This window comes from Aythya ferina (assembly GCF_964211825.1).
Source record: "Aythya ferina genome assembly, chromosome: 3".
Lineage (NCBI taxonomy): Eukaryota > Metazoa > Chordata > Aves > Anseriformes > Anatidae > Aythya > Aythya ferina.
The window spans coordinates 7,609,169-7,633,448 of NC_140298.1; the positions used below are offsets into that span (position 1 = coordinate 7,609,169).

At 42.0% G+C, this 24,280-nt stretch overlaps 1 protein-coding gene across 9 annotated transcripts in view; it reads right to left on the reverse strand.

Moving 5' to 3' along the window:
• Positions 1–24,280, reverse strand: part of MACROD2 (mono-ADP ribosylhydrolase 2) — an 858,318-nt gene that overhangs the window by 763,322 nt on the left and 70,716 nt on the right. The window lies entirely within an intron of this gene.

Sequence of the window (24,280 nt, forward strand, 5' to 3'; positions counted from 1 at the left end):
TTAGAGAAAACAGTGATGGATGGTCACAGGCATTTGGGAGGCAGGGGCAGGGCACAGGGAAAACGCTTGGCAACTGCTCCGGAACAGCAATGGGCTGAGAGGAGAGTTTCGTAAGAAAAACAAGCAGGACAAAAAACAGGCAATGCAAGCAAGGTATAAAAAATTTTAGTCACAAAGGTAAACAAAATTGGAGCTTACAGCTATTTTAAAAGCATATACTCGAACAGTACGTAGGTATGTGTTAACTATACTGCCGTTACAGTCAGGAATACTGCCCATTACTGTCACAGTTTTCCAGAAATTCCTTGGTAAATCTGTAAGGTATCGTTTCTTTCTGCCTTCCTGCTGAACTATAAGCTATTTTCATGTTTAAACCCCAAGCCACTCTTTGTTGCCATAATCATTTGTTTCTTCAACTAAAAACCAAAGTGCATTGTACGCCCTTTGGCTAGTCTTGTATGTGCCTTGATCCAACGCTACATGTATCAAGCTTTTAAAAACAAAACAAAAAAAAAATTAAAAAAAAATAAAATACCCACTTTTTCATACGTAACTTAAATATGAAAAACATTGTTCTTATTGATGAATGAATTTGAAAAATTAGTACAGAGCAAAGTCACATGTCTGCAGTGCACTGGTAGGAAATTCACTCGAAAGCTACTACTTTTCAGGTCATGAGTTTCACCTTTTTCTTTGTTCAACACAGTATCACACTTCCTGGATTTCTTTAATTACTTTGAAAAAGCAAGTTTTCACAACTTCCAAGTGTGTTAGCAATGAACAAGAGGGAAAGCAGAGTTACAGCCCTCTGAGATACAATTTTTTTCAACACCAAGAAAAAGATAGGGGGACCTACAAAAGCTTAATATTTTGGACAATATTTCTGCAAGGAAGGAATGTATACCAAATGCAATTCAATTATAAGAGAATTTTAGCAGTGCTGAGCCTGTCTGTTTCTCAATGACTGGTACAGGACAGAAGATGACGGGACAAAGTGAGAGACACCAAGACTGATGGTCAACCAGCAGTCAACCAGCAAATGACCCTTCTGCCAGAGGTCCCAGTAACACACAGCTCATTTCAACCTCATTTTCCAGTCACGGCAACACCACCTGCAGTTTCTGACCGGCGGAGGAGTCTCCATAGAGGAGCAGCGTGGTGCTTCGCCACCGACCTCCCGCAGTCCCATCATCTCCGTTACAGGCAGCATCGTCAGGATCCACCACGCCAGAAGTACCAGGGGCATGTTCCGCTCAGCGGCTCTGTGTGCAGCTCTGGGTGATGCACGGGACTATTTTGTCCAAGAGGCACACACAGCCTTGCTATGTTCCTGTGCAAAAGGCTTCCTGAGCAGTAAGTGGGGAAGGAAAACCAACCCAAATGGAGAAGACAGACCTGTTTTGTTTTTTTTCCATGTAAGCTAGCATACAGGGACCCTTACACCTGAGATGCATTTAATGTCTGGATCACTGGCAACAGATAATTAGTCCTTTGCCATCAGCTCTCCAGTAGCAAAATTAAATGGGTATTGCTGAGTTTTCAAGCTCTTGCTGCAAAAACCTCTCTTGTAGTTGACTCAAAATGTATGATGTGTAAAGGGTAGCAGAAAACTCAATGAGTACTCTCCTGTGCCCCTACTTAGACCATCCAAAGGCAGCCCGGTGATGGTACACACCATCAACCTACACTTCTTGGATGATTCCACGCAAAGGTATAATGGGCTACAGCAAGCTGCCATTTGAGGAGGTAATTGTGTACCAGTCCTACGTGCAAGGACTTCTGCATTATAAAATTAATGTACTTTGAGACAAAAACATGCAAATCCAAAGCACCCTCAACGAGTTGGCCCAGTCATTCCACGTTCACCTCCACCAGAAAGCAGATGAAAACCTGGAGAAACGACGCCATCCTCTGTGGCAAAACAGACCAGGTGTGCAGGCAGAGCCGGTTGCTTCCTGCAGCAGTTGCTGTCAATGTAAAAACCACGGCACATCTATGGTTCTTGAGTTCTATGGCAGCTTTCACAGAACATGCATAATATTCAGATGTGTCAACTTGGCAAGTGAAAGATTCATTTCAAACTAGACTTTGTATTTTTTTGTCTTTTGATATTTACATAAATTTCTGTTCTGCTTCATGCCACGACTGTCTCCCAAGACTCTTCTGCTTAACATAGCACTACAGTTAGAGCATGCAGTGCTCTCCAGCACCATGCATAAATCCCTTCTATTAGACAGTTCTATATGTAGACAAATATGATTACTACATTGAGCAGTTTGCTCATCATATTTATCAAAATTAATCCACATTAAATTATCTCAAATAACTATAATTCCACATTATTTCAGTCTACTGTCAAATACTTAATTTCAGAGCATGGAGTGAAATTTTTTTTCAACATAACCAAAACGTATGTGCCGAGTTAATTGAATCAGCATCTTCAATGTTAAAATTCTATGCCTGGTATCTTTTACATTCCTTATTCTTGTCCCTTTTTAAATTTATATTGCTATCCCGAATTGCTCACAGTTCTGTTGTAAACTAAAAGCTGACTCCAAAAAAACAGCTGGTATTTTGGAAGCCATATTAATTTTGTCTCATCTCAGTAAACTTCCACAACTACATTTGCTTCATTTGTAAGCTATTATTTCCTAACTGTACAACAGCCTGAAATGCAACAACTGTTGGGGTTTGGGGTTGTTTTTTTGTTTTGTTTTGTTTTGTTTTTCTCCCTGGCTTTAACAGGACCAATATCAAAGCATTATGGCTTTGGAACAGTTACCAATTCTGCTAATGCACTAGCTAGCATGCAAGCTATATTGTGCCAATGCTGTACATATTGAATGCAGAGCAGCAAATGCAATAAAGCAAGAACGAAAGTAATAAAGAGCCTTATTTGCTAGTAAAATAATTTACTGATAACATAATGCACTGAATACATTATAGATTTCTCTCTCTTAAGAGGATGCATTTCTGTGCGTTCACCTGCAACTGGACAGGATCTTTGAATGTGACCTGGCAAAGCCACCTGCCTGGACTTATCCAAACCAGATTTGTTTCAGTTTTGGATGGAACCATCACTTGCAAGGATATCCTCTGCTTTCAAAACAGCTTCACATGACTTTCAAATCCACAGAGGCACCCTCACCGCTTAGTGTTTCAGCATCACCTTGGGACTGAGCTTTGTTTAATTAACTGTTTCTTAAGTGTCACCACAACAACAAGCTTCAAGCCACAAGCCACCACTTACCACAACTGAAACCTTTACAAAGCATTTTTCCAAACTAGCCAGGAGTGATTCGCCAGAAAGGAAGAGCCAATTGACTGAATTCAGACATGACAATTTTACACTTTAAAGCATATTTTTTCTTTGTGAATGAATTCAATTTGGGGGATGGTGGAGGATGATGAAATGACCCTTGTGATAAAATTGTTGTTTCAAACACTCTGAAGGTATAACCATGATACAGAGGCTGGGCAGAGGTGGTTTAAAAGATTTTTTCTGCTAAACATGCACGTTAGATTGAATTTTAATAGTAAATCATCAAATTATTTCCTGTTCCTCTCAAAAACAACAACAAAAAATAGATTAAAAAACACACTAACTATGTGGAACTAAATAAAAGAATGGCAGAATATCTAGTTGGGGGCAAGCATCGCTTTCATTTTACCAGCATCAAGCAAGATGCTAATTTTCCTGTAGTCTTCAATGATTGCTGGGGAACTTTCCTACTCCATGTGGAAACCAAAGCACTTCTAAAATATGGGTCCCAGAATAAAGACCTGTCCTCTGGCAGCTCCCTGGATTAATGGTGGTCAAAGGCGCAAGGAAGGAATGGCGATGGCCAGCAGCTGACCCCTGTGGAGAACATGCTGCCAACATGCCCCACATCTCAGACCAGGCAAAACTTCATCATAAGCTATCCCTGAAACCTGAAAGACAGGGTTTAAGGGCTGAAGCGTATCAGCTAGCCCCAATCGCTTATCACTACCTCCTTGTGTTTTCTCAGGATGAGAACACAGGGGAGTTGTGGTAACAACACCAGGAGCTGAAAACGCTTTTTGAAATCTGAACCTGGACCTTCTAGCTTAGCAAGAGCGCTCATAAATAAGTTATAAAAATAGAAGTGTCTTAGGAGGGCTAATTAAATAATCTGACTTGTTGAAGCGGGCTGATAGCGCTCATATGGGCTGATGCCCTGTCCTGAACAGCCCTCTTAAGTAACCAAACCAAGGGAGCAGGTCATAGCCGAGTGCCAGCCCCTGCTCCTGCTCCCGTGTGGAGCTTAAGCACTGCCTATCTATAGATGCAGTCACGGAAGGTCTCACTGCTCAAAGCCAGGGGCTGCTTGATGGTCTTCCATCATCAAATACAGGAACATCACCTACAGAAGGCCTAAATTATGCACATACTAACTTGGAGCAATAATTGAACTTTTTAATTTAAGCAAAATATTTTAAAAGATCTCTAAGATCAGAAGTGCACATCCTATTCATGTAGTACTCATTTCCTCCTCTAGTCTTTGTTCCTGATAAATGCCTACCTGGCAGCTGGATTTCCACATGAAAGCAGGTGTTTTCTGCGGGTACTGGTTTTGTTTGATTTGCTGGTTTTTGTTGTTGATTTTTTTTTAATAGGCGTAAATAATTTCACTCTAAATCTTTCAGTTTAAATTGGATATAAAAGTGAATTGGTTGACAATTTTAACACCTATCCCACATCAATACATGTTTAAGGCAAGCGTGGGGGGGGGGTTAAAATAGCACCCACAAACTTCCCTTTCTCATCTCTTCTCACATTAATGCTTTTCAGGATTTTAACTGAAAAGCATTGCTTTTTTTTACAAGAATTGCACTAGGGTAATTACAGTAGTTCGCAGCACTGTAAGTTCCTGTGTAAAATATGGAAGTTTTTATTCTGAGATGCATACAAGCAACTGCATTTATGTAGGCAGTTGTGCATCAGAAACAACAACAAATTAGACACAGCAGCCATGTCGAGCCTAAGCCTTTGACCAACGCTGAACCTGCTACATTAGCATCGTTTTCTGAATTACCAGAACAGGCATTAGCAGCTCAAATGAGGAGTATACGAAAGCACGCTTACCTCGCACATCATCTCAGGCTACAGCTCTCTACGTGTAAAGTGGGATTAGTTTGGCTTCCTTAAACTTAAGTGTTGTTTTTCCATGGCTTCAATGGGAAAACAATTAAATGAATGCTCAAAAAAAATGAAACCACCTACCCGGGAACACTGCTGTTCTGACAAGGAAGAGGATTTAGGAAGCCACTCTGTAAATCTTACTCCAGGAGCACAGACAAGACCCAAGCCTGTACAGACCCTTCATCCCTTTCAGCCTGCGTGTTGTACTTGCTCACCCCCCATGTAATTAACACCATGAATCAGAAACAGATGTGATTTGCACCGCACTCCTCTAAGAAGAAACAAACCCCAAACACTGCTTTTGTTTCCTGCAGCTGGAACAAGGCGCAGGATCCTGGTAACTGCAGCATCTCCATTTCGTGGCCGCTTGTTTACCTGGTTTCAGTGATCTGCACGAGAAGCAGCGAAGGCGCTTATTTTGAAGCCTGACAGAATACTTGACTGCCCGTAGGGAACACGAGCTCATTAACAGAGAGAAAGCCGAATACTGGGGAAGTGCTAACCCAGCGAGTAAACATAATTTTAGGACATTAGCTGATAATGCCGAGCCTCTGTGCCTAATGTCTGCAAAGCAATTATTTTACTGTGACAGCACCTTAATGGCATGTTACCTGTTTCATCCATTAATAACCTTTTCATTTCTCCCCGATGCGGTAACGACACGCGGCGTACCACCACGAGAACCGGTATTCCCCAATCTCGGAAGCTGCTTTGGCATCTGGGACTCGGCGCTTTGTGGCCGAGCGAGGTGAAAAGCCAGCTACAGGTGAATCCTGCCGGGGGGCTGAGCTGCCAGCCCCACGCCAGCTCCGTGCCCAAGGGAGAAAAGGTAACGATGGCAGGATGCACCCTGCAGCGGCAGGGAGGACACGAGCACCTCCAACAGGGTCTGCTCAGGCTCCTGGAGCTGGGTTTGGCTGCAGGGGAGTTTTTGCTGCTGCTCTGAAAGCTCAAGAAGGTTGAGCACAAAGGTGGCAGTAACCACCTTTAAGGTCTTCTTCCTTTTTTTTTTTTTTTTCCCCATTCTTTTTAAATTAAGCTGATGGAGTTTGTTCAGTAAACACGACCAATTTGCATGTAAGAAGCTCTTCACTGCTAATTGCATTTGTCCACATACAGTGGCAAGGTGGTAAAATCTCCTCAAAGAGTTTGCTGTTAAATCCACGGCAGGCACATCGCAAAACATTTACCCTCAAAATCTCCAACTATTACCCAAGCTTACAAATACATGATGCTAAGGGGAAAAATAAATAAATCAGATATTCCTAAGAAGCCGCTCTCAACATTGCTGCTTGCCTCCGGCCCATATTTATACTGAGAAAATCCAAATAAACAAGGTCAGTTAAGGAGAATTCTTAGGGAGAGATTTAACACCACAAAACACTATTTCCGCTACTCAAAACTGAACTATAGTGAACGTAAGAGCAACAGCTTGGTTTCTGAAGGCTCATCCGTGCCAGTAAGTGCTCATGTCTTTAACTGCCTGCTGGCCTGGGGACCCCATCGATGCTGGGGCTGCCCTGACCACTGCAGATAGAGGCACTGAGAGGAGCCCAGTGCAACTGAGCCTCCAGCAAACAGGGACAGGGACATCCCAAATTATGGGACCTACTACTACCCTAGGCTTCAAAAAAAATACTACTTTCCCCTCCGCCCCCCAAAAATAAATAAAAAATAAATGACACAGTTTTCACGCATGGATGTTTTGATGCAATGCTCAGTTTCCCCTGCGAAATACCTTTTAAGGTTTACTCTATTTGAATTCACAAACAATTGTAGCTGCCATGAGCATGTTTTCATTAAGGACTTTTTCCCCCCCAGACCTCCTGATACACTTCAATGCACATTCTACGCAGAAGGAAATGAATGTTTGTGCAGCAGGGTTCATCGACATCTTCTTATTTTCCCTACCTTATCAACTGACTGACTCTTTCTAAAAGCATTTTTATCTTTTTCAGTCATTAAATATTAAAACCAAAAAAAAAATGTTTGCCAATTTAGCTTTTAGGATACTACTGATAGGAGGAAAGGGAAAGGAAGGAGAGCCATTAAACTAAGATTCTAATTAGGGGAAAAAGCATGCTACAATATGTTGCAGGTAGATATCCTGTTTTACTGACGGGGGGAAATAAACCTTCACAAATCCTGCTGCATTGACCAAAGGCCCTATGGAGGTGCTTATGCAAGACTGTGATCTGATCAAAGGCTTCCCTCTTCGAAAGATGGGAGCTGTGCGACTATTCACTATTTGTTTTATTATTTGTATTTTTGTTTGTTTGTTTGTTTTTTTACTCCTCCACACAACAGAAAATACTCCCTGATACTGATGGGTTTAAAATAAAAACATCTTTACCTATTGCTGCTTCTCATGCTAACAAAGACTAACTTCATCCTTTAATAAAATCCCTTTAAACCAATCCAAATACGTTCAGCAGGCCGAAAGGCTACCAGCGAAGCATCCATCAACAGAAACCAGGTCTGGATTACGCAAAGCTTCTGCTGCGAAGGGATGACCAATGACTTCAGAGGGAAAATAAGAGGAGATGGCAAACAAAAGCGTTCGCCACCAACACAGAAATGCCTTCATGCAGGAGCAGCGGGAGCCTGGGGATGCTCGGGCCCGATGGGGCGGCACAGCAGCGGCCAAACAGGCAGGCTCCTCGCTCAGGCTGCATTCCTGCAGAGAGGCAAGCAGCCGTGCCAGGCGCTGATGGGCGCTGGAGACCTGCCAAAGCCTTGGCCTGAGTGCCTTGCAGCCCGCCGAAACACCTGCACGGAGGTGGGCACATTCCCCACGCACAGCAGGAGGGGCTCCCGCAGGTGCTGTCATCTCTGCTGGGTCAGGGCAATGGACGGCCACACATGCTGGTGAGTTTGGGGTAAAAAAATACGTATCAAGATGAACTTTCATCTGATAAAGCCAGGCATCACGTTTACTACTGTTCTGCACAATAATACTGGTGCCTCACCTCACTGGTGGCTCGATGGGATGGACAAGAAATGGGGAATTTTGAAGACACTGCCAAGTGTCTGGTCTTAAAAAATGTCATGGCTGAGCCTTGCATCTCACAGCCTCCTCAGTAACCGAGACACAAGAACTGTGTGAGCACAAGTCAGCGTCCCTCACATCCCAAAAACAAGCAGGAGGAGTAAGAAAGAGGATAGAGAGTAGGTGTGCCCAAGAGCAACATGACATTTGTCCATCATCGGCTGAGGGATTACTGAAGTTCACTTCATCTCCCCCCAAAAAAAATAGAAATAGTGCCATTCCCCACACCACATGGCTGAGCCAAGACCTTTAAACCCTTCTCTCCCGTGGGCTGGGAGAGATTTGGCTATTTCTCTAATGGCAGCTCGCTCACCACTTAATACCTGGGATGTGTTATTATACGCTGAGCGTGCAGGTTGCCTGCAAACTGCAGAGTGCCGGGGGTTTTGCTGTTGGACTGACAGTTTTGCAGGTGTAATCGCTGAACCTGCCTAGAAAAAATGTTCCGTGTACGGTGAAAGGCAATGATGGTAATTGCAGGGATGTCTCATTAGAATAAAAACTGCATGAAGTAAAAAGGAAAGGGGAAAAAACCTTCCTGCTCACTGTGGTGTGACTTCCATATTCCACCTTGGTTGAGAAACCCTGGAAGTATTTAAAGATTGTTCTAGGCAAAGTGAAAAAATAAGTTTGAGGCCTTTTCATAATATTGCTCCTTCACTAATGATTTTTAAAGGTACTTGTAATCTTACAGTTTGTAATCTTGTAACCTCGTGGCTTGACAGTAATTCTCAGCTGAACTACAGCAACAGCAGAAGGAATCCTCACGTTGTTCCACGGGAATGTAATGTCTACTAAAGATATGGAAGCAACTATAAAATACCAAAATGTGGGCAAGTACAGACCAGCTTGGCTGTTCAGCACTGCAAAGCCTGCGATGCTTTTCCATTTAACAATGCTCTCCAGGTGTTGTGTACTCTGAACTCAGGAACAAACATTTTGCACGGCCATACTGCAAATGTGGAAAAATTATTAGGGCTCAGTCTGTTTGTTCTCCATTTTCTTCGAAAGAGAAACGTCTACCAAGGGTTTCTATTTCTCTTTAAATTAACTATCATCATTCTCCTTTAAAATAAGGATATAAACATATGGTCAGATGTTTTTCTATATACAGCATAATCACTCTTATGCTAAAATTAATAGCTCTTCCAAGTAATTTTTGCTAAACAGCTGAAATCCAAAAGTAAAGACGGTGCAAATTACAACACTAATTTATTAAGCTACTTTCAAATGTGTTCAGCTTCCCCATATTCTTTGCTCGCAGCATTATGGGGCTGGTTGATAAAGCAAAACTGCAGATGTTCAACCCTTTGTTTGCCAAGATACCTGGGGCTCAAAAAGAACGAGAGGCAACAGCATTGGGGCTGTCTCGCCTTACCAGAAGCAAGGCCGTGCTGGAGTGGCTGCTGCTGGCGGAAATACAACAGCAGAAACTCCTGGGGATGGCATCACTGCGATGCTCTGCAACCCAGGCACATGACAAGCAAGAGCGAGAGCCTTGGAGAGCCAACCTCCTTGAAATACTCCGGTACCTTTCGCACCGGAGCAGGTGATGTATCTTACAGCTGTCAGCAACAGAGACTTGGAGATGGTACACTGGGTCAAGCACGCTGGTCACTCCTGGCGCCAGCCCAGCCTGCTCCCTGACATGCCTGCCAGCACTCATCCTGCTGCCTTTCGAGTCGGGGACGGTGCTCACGTTGCTCCACCGCAAGCTGAAACCCATCCAAGCTGAGCCCTCCTGAGCACACTGTGGGTTGTTCAAAAATAAAAGCTCTCGGCTTCCACTTGCAAGCTGTCCTGTGAAATTCGCTCATTATGGGCACACCTTTCCCATCTCAACTTCATTTTTTAGTATTTGTTCCTGAAGCAGGTGCTTTTGAAGACAAGGGCCGCATTGCTTGGTCTCTGGGATTGTATTTTAAATGACAAAGCTAAAAGGCTCTGATTAATCAAAGTGATTTTTTTTTCCCCCCTATCAGAAGGTCAACTGCTTCGCACATCCACTGTTAGAAAGAGAAGAACAAATCCAGGCAATATTTTCTATTTCCCATTTCTACTCCAAGAAACGTGGGTGACATTTATAACTGGGGTATAAAAGCTCATTAATACCATCGCTGACCTATATAAAAAGGGTTATTGGCTTAACACAATAGGAGACTCCCGGAAAACGGGCAAGAAAAGGAAAGAACGGCTCAAGATAAGCCATCTCTCCACAAACACCGGCTCAAAAAGCTGAGATCATTAAGCGACAGTATTAACAGGGCTGACGTTTCTCACCTCCTCTCTGCTCATTTAAAAACTCGTTTAAAACCGCAGAATAAAAGCCCAGCCAACACCCTGGTACGCTTTAAAGGTAATTCTCTCTGGGGCTGATAGCAGGCGGGGAGTGGGAGAAAGGTTTCTTTCAGCTGAGCTCATCTGACAGACTGGCACCTACTCGGAGGTGTCTGAGAAAGCCTGGCGTGTCCACGCAGCCACCGAGAGGAGCAGTAAATCTTCGGGGAAGACACATGTCTGCCTGCGCGTTATGTTCGCTTTTAACATATTTCTCCCCCCAGAAACTTTGTTCTTCCTTTTAAATTCAACTGTTTAAGGGAAGCTCCCCCATCGTTGTGCTCTGCTGAACCCAGGTTTCTGAAGAGAACTGCTTCCAACACCTGGTCTTTGGATATTTTATTTTTTTGTCCTTTCCTATCCATATGGAGAACAATCCTACCTCCTCCCAGGTTCCACTTTGCTGGGCTGAAGAAGTCACGCTAGTCCCCAGCCAGCTCGCCTTCCTCCCCCAGCCAAATTACCCTTCCATGCTACCCCTTAAATCACCTCCCTAAACAGACGCAGGCCACCTTCTTTCCTTGCTGCTCCCAAGCAATGAGGCTGAGCATACAGGAGAAATTAATATCATCCATCCTTAAGTGTGCGACACTCTCCCAAAGCCAATTAACAGCAGAGGAAAGCAGTTCTCCACACATCAACATCCCATCCTCCGCCACCTCGCCAAGGCCTCTCGGCTTCAGAATCGGCAAATTTATTTAGCGTCTTTCTAATTCTTCTGTAAAGGCTGCTAATGAAAATATTAAATAAGGCATGATTCGATCCTTGAGGAACTCCAGCAGTAACATCATATGTTCAGCGGAATGAAAAAAATAAGCTCACAGCGATGCAAGGTTACCGAGAGCAGTACGAGTTACAAGGTTATCAGAGACTTCAGCATTTGAGATATTTCAACCACCTTAAAAATCCTGCTTCTGAGATATGGATTACGGTGATGCAATCGAATTATACTGAATTATCTCAGGCATTTCGAGCACTTGTGCCAGCCACCCACCCTGGAGAAAACCGGGAACAGCCTGTTTGACACACAGAGACCCAGGAAGACTGGCGATTACTTTTGTTCATACTAATAAGAAAAGAAGGCCATCATCGTCTTCTGGTTTTCCCGAGAGGTCCTATCAACCACATGAAGATGCTTCTTCGGCATCATGAAACAGCTTGCAAAGCACAGATCCCCTATGATACCGCAATTAACTCATTTCCTATACTCAAATCTCTTATACAGCAAATACTTTAATTAATTCTTTAAATATATATTCCTCCAATACGTTAAAACTTAATTAAAATTAAAAGTGTCTGATAGCATCTCCTTATCTGGTTACAAATACTTTTTTTTTTTTTTTTTTTTTTAATTTGCGGTGACGGTACAGCAACCACATTAAAAGGGATACATATTTGACTCCACGTTCTTCCAGTTCATCGTAACACTAAGAAAATTAATTCAATCTCCATTTGCACTCACAGAATCTGTCTCCTGTTCCTATAACAACTATTTTTTTTCTTTGTTTCACCCTCTAATTTTACAGAAGCATTTTGGACTTTGCCCCGGGCACGTCTCTGAGAGCTGCCGACATTTGCTGATGCTTAATCTCCTATTGCATAAGTTATTGCTTAATTATAACCCTATTTGAAAGAAGTTAAATAAAAACGGACCACTTAATTATCGTGAGACACCAAAGAGGTCCTAAGTTCTCTGCGACCCAAGCTGCTCCTCAGCAAGTTTTTATCACGCAGCCGTCACACAAGACTCGACCTTCCTCCACTTGCCCCAGCAGCAGCATTTCGTGACGCTGAGTATGCACAGCAGCCCTTTGGAAACCTAGCAGAGCTTCTGCTGGCTGTAGAGCAAGCATGGCTTCTCCGCTGTGCTCCAGTATTCACATGCACACACAAAAAAAAACCCACAGGCTTATCTTGATGCACTTATTAACTGCAGCCTTTTTGTCTTTATAGCCAGCTAATTAACCAAACTGATGCATTTACGATGCAAATGCTGAATAACCAAGTTTACCTATTACATGCACAACTAAATACAGCATCATTTCGGTGCTTCCCCACCACCCTCGTTCAGAAACTATTTATGCACAAACGCCAAATTACGCCCTGGTTTTGTGCTTGGGTATCTAAGCATAATTTTGGCTTCCCGATATATAACGAAATGCACTCAAACCCAGCAATTTACTTGAGAAGCATTCACAAATTTCATTTGTGTCTGAAGCTACTGTCTGAAAGGCTTGTTCATGAATTGTAAAGTAAGTTCCTGCTCCATATTATGCAAATAGCCAAATTCTAGCATTGTAGCCGAAGCAATGAGCTTGTTATCCTGTCAGTCCTGCAAGCAGACAGACACCTTCTTAGTGCATGGTTTTGAAAAGCGTTCGTGTGTTGCCTTAACTGTGCTACTTCTGATACTAATGAAGGATTTACCACCGACGTAAACGAGATGGGATTCATCCAACAATGAGCAATTCTGAAAAGCCAGCCGTTTATCTAATAAAATAGCTTGCTTTGCAAACAGTGTTGTCACGCTTAGTAAAAATTCCCGTAAGAGCATTTTTATCAACAGAAATGCAAGATATCCAGTGAAATCAAGCAAGCACCAGAGAAGTAAGATAGCAGATATTAGGATCTCCATTAAGGAAAGGAAACATCACATGATGCGTTCTCAAAACGCAACAAAAAAACCTCGCTCGGGTGTTCAATAATTAGCTTTGGTTAGATAAATTATACAGATAAACGTTTGTACGTGAGAAATAAGAGTACGTGTGACTACCTAAATTCAGATCATACGCACCCAGACAGCCATGCATTATGGAAAAATTATGCGGATGGTGCGTGTGGGAGGACCGAGATGGGGAAGGGAAGAGCGCTGCCTCGCTGCAGCTCAGAAGCCACAGGCTGCGAGCAGGCTGGATGCTGCCCGTGCAGGAGCACAGAAATCTACGCATACCTAACAGTGAACCACAGGGATCCCACTAAAACCCCCGTTAACTCGTCCCCGAGCCACCCAAGTGGGTGGCTGCTCTCCAGGCCTGCCCGGGAGCAGAGGTCACTCAGTCCAAGCAGATGTCTGCAGCCCAAGCAAGCAAAGAGGATTCCTGGGCAGGACAACATCCAAGTGCTTGCTGCGTCCTATTGCATCCAGCTGCTGCCTGAGCAGCTAGCACTATGTTTGTATATATTAAATTCCTGTTTTTAACTCTTTAAATTGATCCCACTTTATTTAAAAAAAAAAAAAGTTGGTTTTAATATATCTATACTTGAATCTTTCCCACTGCATTATGCTACTTTGCAACTTGTGTTACAGAGCTGCTCCAACATCCACGTGCTTTTCTTCAGAACAGGTTTCAAATGCTTTTGTCTCATGGTAAAACACAATGGGAAGAGCTAGCTCTAGTGCCTTGCAATGCTAAAAACAGAGACAATTCTTGCATGCTGCAGCTGGAAACAACTCACTGATAAAGCATCAAGTGGTATTTCTATCAGCAGATCGGGGGGAGCGGAAAAAGGATAGGGCAAAAGGCAAGGAACTGGTATGGACTTGATAAGCCTCTGATTGCTCTCATTTTTCACAGCTGTAAGTGAAACATTCATCTTTGTACCATGTTAAATACAAGGAGCAGCTACCAGGGCTTGCCCTGCTTGCAGGCTCACGGGGGTTACAGCTGGCCAAGCAGTCCCCACCACCACTGGTACCACAGCAACACTGGGGTACCTTCAGAAACAGTGCTGGAAAAAAAGGGATTTGCATGCATTGTGTTCTCTGAAGTCACAGCACACGCAGAGCTCTGGGCTGCAACGTGAGCTGCACTGGGGGAGCGCTGCTCTGAAACGCGCCGGTGCTGCCCAGGCGAGGGGCTTTCTGCTGACAGGCGCTCTGTGCGGCTGGGCTGAGCCAAGGGAGCTCAGCCGAGCCACTCCATCACCTAGCGTGGTACAGCAACGTGTAGCTTTTCTCCTCGTTCCTAATTGTATTCTCAGACTACACAAGAAAACAGATTTATCTATTCCCAGTAATCTGTAATTGACAACAGCGCTATATTTAGCATTATATTTCCAATCCTTCAACATGACAATGACAACAAAATACAAAAAAAAAAAAAAAAAAGAGAGAGAATGCAGGAGAGGGGATAATGTCAATGCTTCCACAGACATTTGAGCTGAGCGTACTTATACGCTCGCATAAATCAAACTGGCACAATCCAATTTAAATATGAGTCCTGCAAGGCTTTTTCATTAGTGCATTGTTTATGCTTTTGTCATCTTTTGACTAATTTTATTACATACTACTTGGAGATTTACTATATTATGTTACAGCTTAGCTAGTCATAATATAATTTTAAGAAGTTAATTTTGTTTCTCTCTTTTAGAAGCTTGAGAGTATATTACATCTTGCTGCTTTTCCATCAGTGCATCTTGCTTAAATTCCTCCTTTGTTCCCTCTTCTTCTCTTTACCTTAAGAAATGTCTCTTATGTACTACAGCTGTTTTGGAAAGCATACCTAAGGATGTTTCCATTCTTGTGTCCATTGCCTCTAAAAAATACCATTTTTTAATTCTTTTTTCTTTTATTTATTTATTTATTTATTGACCCAGCCACTATTTTCAGGGTCTCTGGTCAAAGCAGTAACAGCTCAGCAGTTCAGACCTCATGGAAAAAAGACACGGGGCCACTGCCCTCATATTTCCCTTACTCAAAATACTACAAATAAATTCACTTCAACTGCTGAGATACATTTATGGTCCATTTTTAGAGACAAGAGCATAGATCAGGTAAGATGTGACTATCTTTTTTGTCTTTTTCTTTGTTTTGTTTCCATTGTCTTCCTTGAACACCTGCCCCGAGCACTGCCAGAGGCAGGATGAAAAAAAAGAAAAAAGGAAAACAAAAAAACAAAACAAAAACAAAACAAAACAAAAAACACAACTGAAAAACTAGAAGTCCCATTACTGATAAAAAACACCTTCTGCAGTGCACTGTGGATGATGTACCTCGTACTCAGGAATTTCTAGCCTTTTTATTTGTGACTCATTTAAAAAAGGACTGCTCGGGGGCAGCTGTTGGTTTCACGTTAATTACTTCCAGATTGCATCAGATTTTCCCATGTTCAGAAACAAGTGGAGCTGAATTTGGTCAGATCAATGCGTATCCACCAGCTGCTTCACAACCGTTTAGAGAAACTCATCTGGATGCAATTATTACTTTACTGCAAAGTTTTTGTTCCGTTTTTGTTTTGAAACACTGGACCACAGAAATCATGTTCCTCATTCAATTCCCATTGAAATAAATAGGGTGGTTTCCCCAGACTTTGATGACTTCAGGATAAGGCCCCATAAAAAGACAAAAAGTAAGAACTCTTTGTTGACAAGGGAAGGAGGTTAATCTCTCATCCTTACAGACTGCACATCAAAGGGCTCTAAAGCTGCATGGGCTGTCTGTACACAGAGTCCGATACACATCTGTATGGGCAGGCATGTTTAGAAAAAAATGTTTTCATCAGCACTTTTTTCTCTAGGTGGCCTATTACGATATTCTAATCATAGTTTAAGATAAAATATTTACATAAAACACATCTCCAAGACTAAAGACTGGGATTCAGAAAGGCTAGGCTCTTTTCTACAAGGTAGCAAGTCCTCAGTTCAAAGAGATTAGACTTTAAATCAGGAAAAAAAAAAAAAAAAAAAAAAAAAAACAACTAATTACATTAAAGGATTTTCTATTCTTTTAATTTCTCTACAACTAAGATACGGCAAACCATTATCTGAGTAGGATTTACTTTCATACCTTCAATTTGCCACAGTAAAACACGTTCATACGCATTTTATTAGCTCTGATGTAAAGGCAAAACTGTTAAAACGCCCCGGAGGAGGAGGAATCCCCTAAGAACTTCCTCCCAAGGTGATAGTTACGGTCCCCATGCAGCAGGTTTTCAACACAGTCATCTTCGGGAGCTACAAATCCCAACAGGTTCTTTGGAAGAAAATTCCCGTTTGTCTGAGGCCTCTACAGACACCTCTTTTGAGCTCAGTCAAGTTTTGCCACCCGTGGTAAAGGTGTCTTTCTAGTCATCAACCTCAGTTTGCCCTCGAACAGAGAGCACAGCTTGTAAGTCATGTGCAGGATGACTGCAGATGCACGTAAAAGCATTTTTCTTTCCTCTGGCATCTACAACCAGCAAAATCATCATGGAAGTGACAGCGTTCTGGGTTTGCAGTCGGTCTTAGTGACTTGTGCCAATAACTTACGGACTTCACAGCTTTGCTTTGCCCAGAAACACGTGAAGTTCTTCCTGTTTCCATATACAGCCATGATTTTACACAAGCAGCTGCCTTATTTAGCCACATGAAGCATACTGAAAAAAAGAGGTAGGGGGCGAGACCTTGTTCTGCCTACTAAGAAGTTTCTCTGCCATTATTTTTCCTCCTTCTCACATACTCATTCTCTGAGTAAAGACACATTTCAACCATTTCAACTCTTCTCATTACTGATAACTAAATCTTTTTTTTTTCCTTTATAAAAAACAACACTATATTTTACCTTTTGTTTGACCTGTGTTGGCAGTTTCAATTTTAACTTTATGGTGCTTAAAATAAAGGCAGAGTAGGTTCGAACAAGTATTCCTAACAAAGCAGGTTTTCTTCAAAGTTTAAAAATCAACGGGTGGGGAACCACTGCCTTGGCAGTGCTTTAATAAAAGCAGACTCCAGCCCACCTCTTTCCTTAGCAATGCACCGATTCCCCATGTCGCACTAGGCTGAAATACAAGCTGCTTTGGCACGCCAGCAATGACACCGTCATTTCATTCTGAATATGGCAACCAATGTGTTGCATAAACTGGCCGTAAAAGGGAAGCAAAATGCAGTACAAAGAAAAAAAAAGCTCAGCAAAACACTGAGAACACTTGTGTAGTTGAGAACTTAGGGTAACAAACTCTACCACTCCTGTTACGAGTACATTAGTAGTGGCACCCTATATAAAATATTGCTTAGGAATGTGCAATGCCTACCTACACAGCTTTAAGTTTCTGTAAATCTCAATGATATAATGTGAAATGGCAAATTAAAAAAAGAATTAGGACCAAATAAAATTGCATTAGCAAATAGTCCTATCCAAAAGTGAACAACTACATGGCCCGTTCTAACTAGGCCATGGTTAACAGCAGCTGAAAGTTAGAAGACTAAGGGAAATGAGACGATGACTTCTTTCCTTGGTAACATCTCTCTCTTCACTCTACCAACTTGGAGACTGGTACCTGCAGACCTCTCGTCTCTACTGGCTGTTATTCCAGCTCTGTGAGAAATAAAAGGCATTTTGTGAATTCTGTGCAACTTAGCTCGAGTCTAGAAACCAATGTGTAAGAGCAGCTGAAAGACTGGCTGGACTTGCACGGACTGCACTACAGGTGAGGATGGGAGCAGAGAAGAAGATGGGTTTTATTTCAAGTTCATACAACCTGCTTTAAAAGTAACGTAAAGCAAAGCTCCACCATCCCTTGCCAGCAAATTTTCAACCATCTTCAATAACCATTTCTAAGATCCAAACTCATTTAGAGAACCCAAGTCTATTGTAGTCTATCATGCCATATTTCAGAAATACTTGTACAGAGATCACAATGTATTAAAATGTTTTTCTTTCTGATAGTCTGTACAGCTAAACATGTACTTATAAGCTCTAATTTACTACATGCATTTTGTAAAAAATGTGTGTTTTTTAGTGAGAAAAAGACAGTTTCATTAAGTACAATAACCTCATGTATGCAAATGCCACAGGCAAATTTGTCAGAAAGAAAATGCCTTGAAATGTAAGAAGTGACTAAAATGTCATTAAAACAATGGATTTTAAGAAATGGAAATGAGGAATACAAAATTGTTCAATAACTAAGGAAAGCATCAGTGCAAAGAAAGTCTTAATGCATGCAGCCACAATAAGTTTTATTTGCTTGTTTCTCTGCTGGCAGAATTGTAATAATGTTGATGATGTTCGATATTATACATTTTTCTTCTGCGTATCATCTCTGGAAAACACAAGAAACTGCAGAGGATGAAACCAAGCTCCACTGCAAGCAACAGAAGTGTACCTTCCATTTAATGAGAACGATATTTCACTCCGAGCCGAAGCGATTTGTCCCGAGCGGCACACATTAGTGGCAGAGCTGCTGATTGTCCCTTGACTCCTCTGCTCCTTACTCACTCGGCTGCATCACTTAACTGCCCGTGTCCATACAGAGCACGTCGTGTGCGACACTACAGACTCGCCCTGCTATAATGTCAGCCATCCGTCCTCCTCTGAATTTCATGCTGTGCTCTATGTAATTAAGAAATGACCGTAGTGTTCAGATTTCAGGTGGGGAGGGAATCAATATGCTCTTCAAAGCATGCTGGACATCCTCTGGCCTATGTTCAGCTCTAATTGAGCATCTTTTCACAGATTTCCAATTTAAGCCTTCGGTTTTCTTCCAAGCATCCGTTTAACCCAACAGAGCATGGCCAAAGCTTCTGGGCAGCTCAGCAGGAAAAGAACTCGGTCATCCCACGTATCTGGTGGGAAAACACAGTGAAATCACACAAATACTGCTCCCTTGCCTTTTACCACCCACATCCACACCCAGTTGTCACTGCCCATTTTGCTAAGGCTTGGTCACTTTGCTTTTTATTGGATACACATTACAGCCCAAATTCTGCTTGTGTTCATCTCCTGATAAGCAGCTCCATTCACTGTAAGGAATTACCAGTGATAGAAAGCAAGCCAAATTTGCTCCAGTTTCCTTAACTGGTTAGATTGAAAATAAGTTCCTGTATTCAAACATCCTTACTGATACAGTTCATCTAGAGAGCACCTTGTTTTCTGTCAGCGACAGAAGCCTCCACTCCCTGCAGCATCTACATTATCAAATTTCTGATGTTCAGGAACGGCAAAGAGTGTCCACATTTCACCTTGTAGAGAAGGCAAATCACTGAATTAATAAAAAGATCTTAAGTACAGAATGCAAGAAACTATGCCTGTTCTTGACTGATTAAGCCCAGCAAAAACAACTAGGAAAAACTGCCAAGGAGATGACAAAACCTGGGCAATCTTCTTCTTGATTTCATTGGCACCGTGGCGATAGGAGCAAGTTCTCGTCTTCTCTAAAGACAGCCCAAGCTACACGCCAGTGCCTCGGAGAGCCAGACTTATTAAAGCCCACGCTGTCACCAGCCCCTGTAGCCACCACAAAATTAATATGCAAACTTCGACTGAAAAGATTGTCACAGCTACTCCACCAGAGTTTGCATACAAGGAAAACAAGTGTTACAGAACAGGAAAATTACATTAACTGTGTTCTCAAATTGCCGCTCTGAGCATTGCATACTAATGCATTAATACTTGTTTTTAAAACAAGCATCTGCTGTGGGAAGGAAGACTGGAAGAAAGCAGGAGAGCAGATGCCACCCAAAGCGACGCAACTGTCCAGGAGAGGGAAGAGTGCAGACCACGGGTGTCTGTGCACCCACTGCGAGGCAGGAAGCACATTCAAGAAGGGCCTCGCTGGGCCAAGCTCAAAGGGAAGACCTTTCACTTATGCTAAGTGACTGGAAAGAAATGTTGGAAGACAAACAGAATTGTTTCGGAGCCAGAACTGTGAGCAAGTATTTAAAATATAGATCAAAACCAACTCTTAACTTCGTAGCAGCCAACAGGTTTTGCCTGTACAAGGAAAAAAGAAATTTTGCTTCTTCCCTTCTGGGAAGCTGATGGGATACCCGCAATCAGGCAGCAGCTGATACCGAAGCTGGGGCTGGAGGAGTTCATGGGTGTTTTGAGGGCCTCCTGGTCTCTCTTCTCCATCCCACATCACCTGCTTGGCCTACTGCAGCCCTAGGCCCAAAATGAAAGCAGCAAACCAGCACAGAGGGTGCACAACGTTAAGCTGACACAAAGCTGCTGAGCTAACTGATGGCAAATATGACCTCACTAAAAGGTTTGATGGGAAATTGAAAAGGTAAATAATAATATTTCAAGGACTAGGCTTTTCACAAACACTGCACCAAGCTTTGGGAAGAGCAAATGACGACAAGGCGGGGACTGAACAGAGCAGCAAAGTTACGTGTGTCTGTAACAAATAACGAAGTTATTCAGGAGGAGAATAGGTACATACAAAACAAAAAACAGCTTCTTTATTTTAATTATGTCCTGAATGCTCTCAAGTTTTCTGAGTAAAACGGTGCATTCGGCACTTCAGCATCACCACGCTTCACTCCTCCTAACATTTCCCTTAACTGCATTATTAGTTTTTGTGCCAAGACACATCCCAGCACTGCGTTGATACTTGACACCACCTCAATCAAGAAGCAAAGTTCAGTTGGCAATATAAGGAGGGGAAAGCTATCTTATTTTCACACGAGAAGATTCTGTTTTATGCTGTAATTCTTTTAGAAACCTCATTTTTAAGTAGAGTGAAATTACAGAAGCAATAAAATAATTTACGCAGAACAGTGAGAAATTCCTGCACGCTGCCTTCCTGTCCTTAGGACAGCACTATAATTCAGCTGTGGTCCAAGAAAAAACGACCCGAGTCCATTCTATTATAACACTAAGTCTTAATAGATTTTTTTTAAGTAATTTGACTAAGCGAAACAAGGGACTGAAAGACCCCAAGCGTGGCTAATTTGAATGATTCACATATACTTCTGCATATTATTTGAAGTACTAATATTTTACCTAAAAATAGGTTAAATTATGTTCCAGAATTCTGGGTCAAAACTGAAATTTGCTCATTTTCCCCTCTTGTAAGAACACAATGTAGCTCCTTCAATTTGACTCCAGAGTGGTAATTACTATGTACCAGACCCAAAAGCCTTGAGTCACTTCAAGGAGCAGGAGTGAGAATTCACCTGAAGCCTCAGAAAGAACTGCTCCAGCATGCCAAATTCCTTTACTGATATAGCACAAAAGAGCTTTTTTTAACTGACAAGGCGCCAGGTCAGTAAACTGCTAACGCAAATAGGGCTATTGTTGTGTAATGCCATTGGAGAGATGGTGGTAACTGAATGGGGAAGAGGAATGGAAGTTATAACACCGCGCCAGTACTCCAGAGAATTTGCAGTAACACAAGTTATTTTTACATTATATGGAATCAACTGTTTTTCTTAGGGACAATTTCGTACAGAAATCCAGCAACAGAAAAGCCAGATCCATAATTACACCCTCAAAGAGAATGAATGCTTTGTAGCACAGAGACAGATGGCTTCATTTCATATTCTGCACTCCCCCTTTTTTAAAGTTCTGTTGTGATCTTATTGTATGGGTTTTTTAACTTGTTTGTTTGCATCTGTCGTCATATTTCGTGAGCTATGTGGCTGCTGAATAGAAAAAATGTGTAATTTTTGAGATGGAAGCAGATTTTGCCCATTTATCATAATAATTCTCTCAATTGGGAGATGGCAATTTTCTCATTAAGAAAAACTCACAGTATAACATGATTTTATTGCTCTGCAGTCAACAAAAGCAAAATGGAGCATTTTTTAAAATGAAATAATGCTTCTCGGATCACTAAAGGTCACTGCTACACGGGTAAACTACCTCTGAAATGTGATAGGTGGCCTTTAGCATCTGAATAAATATGTCCATGGTCACAGCTAATTGGAATAACCTGGTCTCAACCCAATAAAACAACCTTTTACCACTAAGAGCTACAAGACCTACACTGAACATCAGATTAATATCTCCCATAATGGTATTGTCATGTGTTTTACCTTTATTTGCTTTAAAATAAAATCACAAACACTGTTTTGTGCAAGCACTCCATTTATGTCATCGGTTTCCCTGTGCCCACGGGCCATTAAAGACTCCTATTAGATAAAAAGAATTAAATAAAAACACAAATTAAATACCAGGAGGAATTTTGCTATCAGTTTTGAGACAGAACAGTTTCTTTTAGAGAAGCCAGGACAGTTCTGCCTCTGCAAAGCACTCCCTGTTGCCTCTCTCCTGCCCTTGCACTGTCTATCGATACACGGCAAAACCCTGGTCATGCTTTGGGGATTTTGGGGGATGTAAAAAATATTTTACATCCTACCATCACCCCCATCACAGCTCAATGGAAGCTTTGCGGTGGGTTTGAGAGGGACAAACCTTTCAGAGCCCAGTGGAGGCACATTGGGTAGAGCAGCAGACAAGTATCAGGGTGGGGAGGAGCCATGGGCGCACATCCCTCCTTCCTCAGCACAGGCAGCTGGAGAGCCCGACAGCCTGGCATGGTTTGAGAGCAGTGATGCTACTCAGGTGTATGCAGAGTAACAAAAAACATCGTTGCGTGTCATGCAATGCAAGTATTTCCTTAGCAACTTGTAAGCAGCTTGTTTATGGCAAAGAAACCAAAAACCTTGGGATTTTAGAGCAAGTCCCACAGCACGGAGGTGCTCAGTTTATGCAGAGTACACTAACATTCAGGTTCTGTAATCTGGCTTTCAGCTAGCACAAGAAAAAGCAACTGAAAAGTTGATAAATTGTGTGCCTCTCTCTCCACCTATGTATCCATAAAAAAATCTGTGCATAGTGTAAAATTTCCAGCAATGCTGAAGTCCTACTTGAACAATTTTGTTTTTAATCTCTTTCCACCTTACCCTCTCAAATTGAACAGAGGACATGTCAACTATCAGGCTTAATTTCTGTTCTCATTAGCCTCTACATTATGCAGATGTTAGGTCAGGAAGAACTGTATCAAATAACCAAAAATTAGTAATAATTAACCAATAGCAGTGCAGATTGCCCGAAGAGACCCATTCCTTCCAAGTGGTAAATTATTTTTTAATTATCCCATTGAGATGGAGACTTCTAATTGCAAATACTCAAAGCAAGCAAAAAGCATACACTGGGGAAACCCCAGATTATTAGTAACTGTGCAACCTTCTACATAGGCTTTGCAAGGAATAATAGATCCTTTTCAATTAAAAAAAAAAAAAAAAAAAATCTCCTGGAACACTTTTTCATTGATGCAGATAAGCCTGAAATTGAAGTGCACAAGGAAGATAATCGAATTGACAATTCAATTTTTAATGTCCAAATAAACATTTTTTTCTTGAAGTCAACAAAATAAATTGAAACCAGAGCTATTTAGAAGGTGCAGATATAAGAAAATGAAATGGATTTTAAGCTGCAGTCATCTTTTATTAGCTTAACAGTAGATGACATCAATATATACCTATTTATTTTGCATTCAAGAGGCACTTCATTTGCTCCAATACAATTTTACAGATCCAGAACCACTCCTGAGCTCCTTACGCCTCCCTCCCATTACAGGGAGAAAAGGAGAAAATATTATTTAGGACCTGGGAACTTCCAGCCTCTTCCATCAGGTTAACAGCTCCTCACATACAAACGAAAGGAACTAAAAAAGCCCAGAAGTTATCACTGGATCTCCACCAGCACCACAGCAATCAGCATTTTGAAAATAACATATTTGCTACAGCTACTGAGCACGGCAGCTTTAAATACAAACCTAAGAATGTTTTCCAGCAGTCAGCAAAGCCCAGTTTTGCTGTGTACTGCCGTCCCCTAACCTTGCCCAGCCCAAAGGACAGAACAATGGTGAAAAGCAGCTCCAACAAATACATTTTTTTTCTGGTTCAACCACAGAATCTGCACTCGACATCCTCCTCCCATGCCCTAGCAAGTCCTTAAAGCTGGTCTTGCAGGGAAGGATAGGATTTGGCCACCCTCTGCCTCCGAAACAAACCCCACTGCCTCTTTG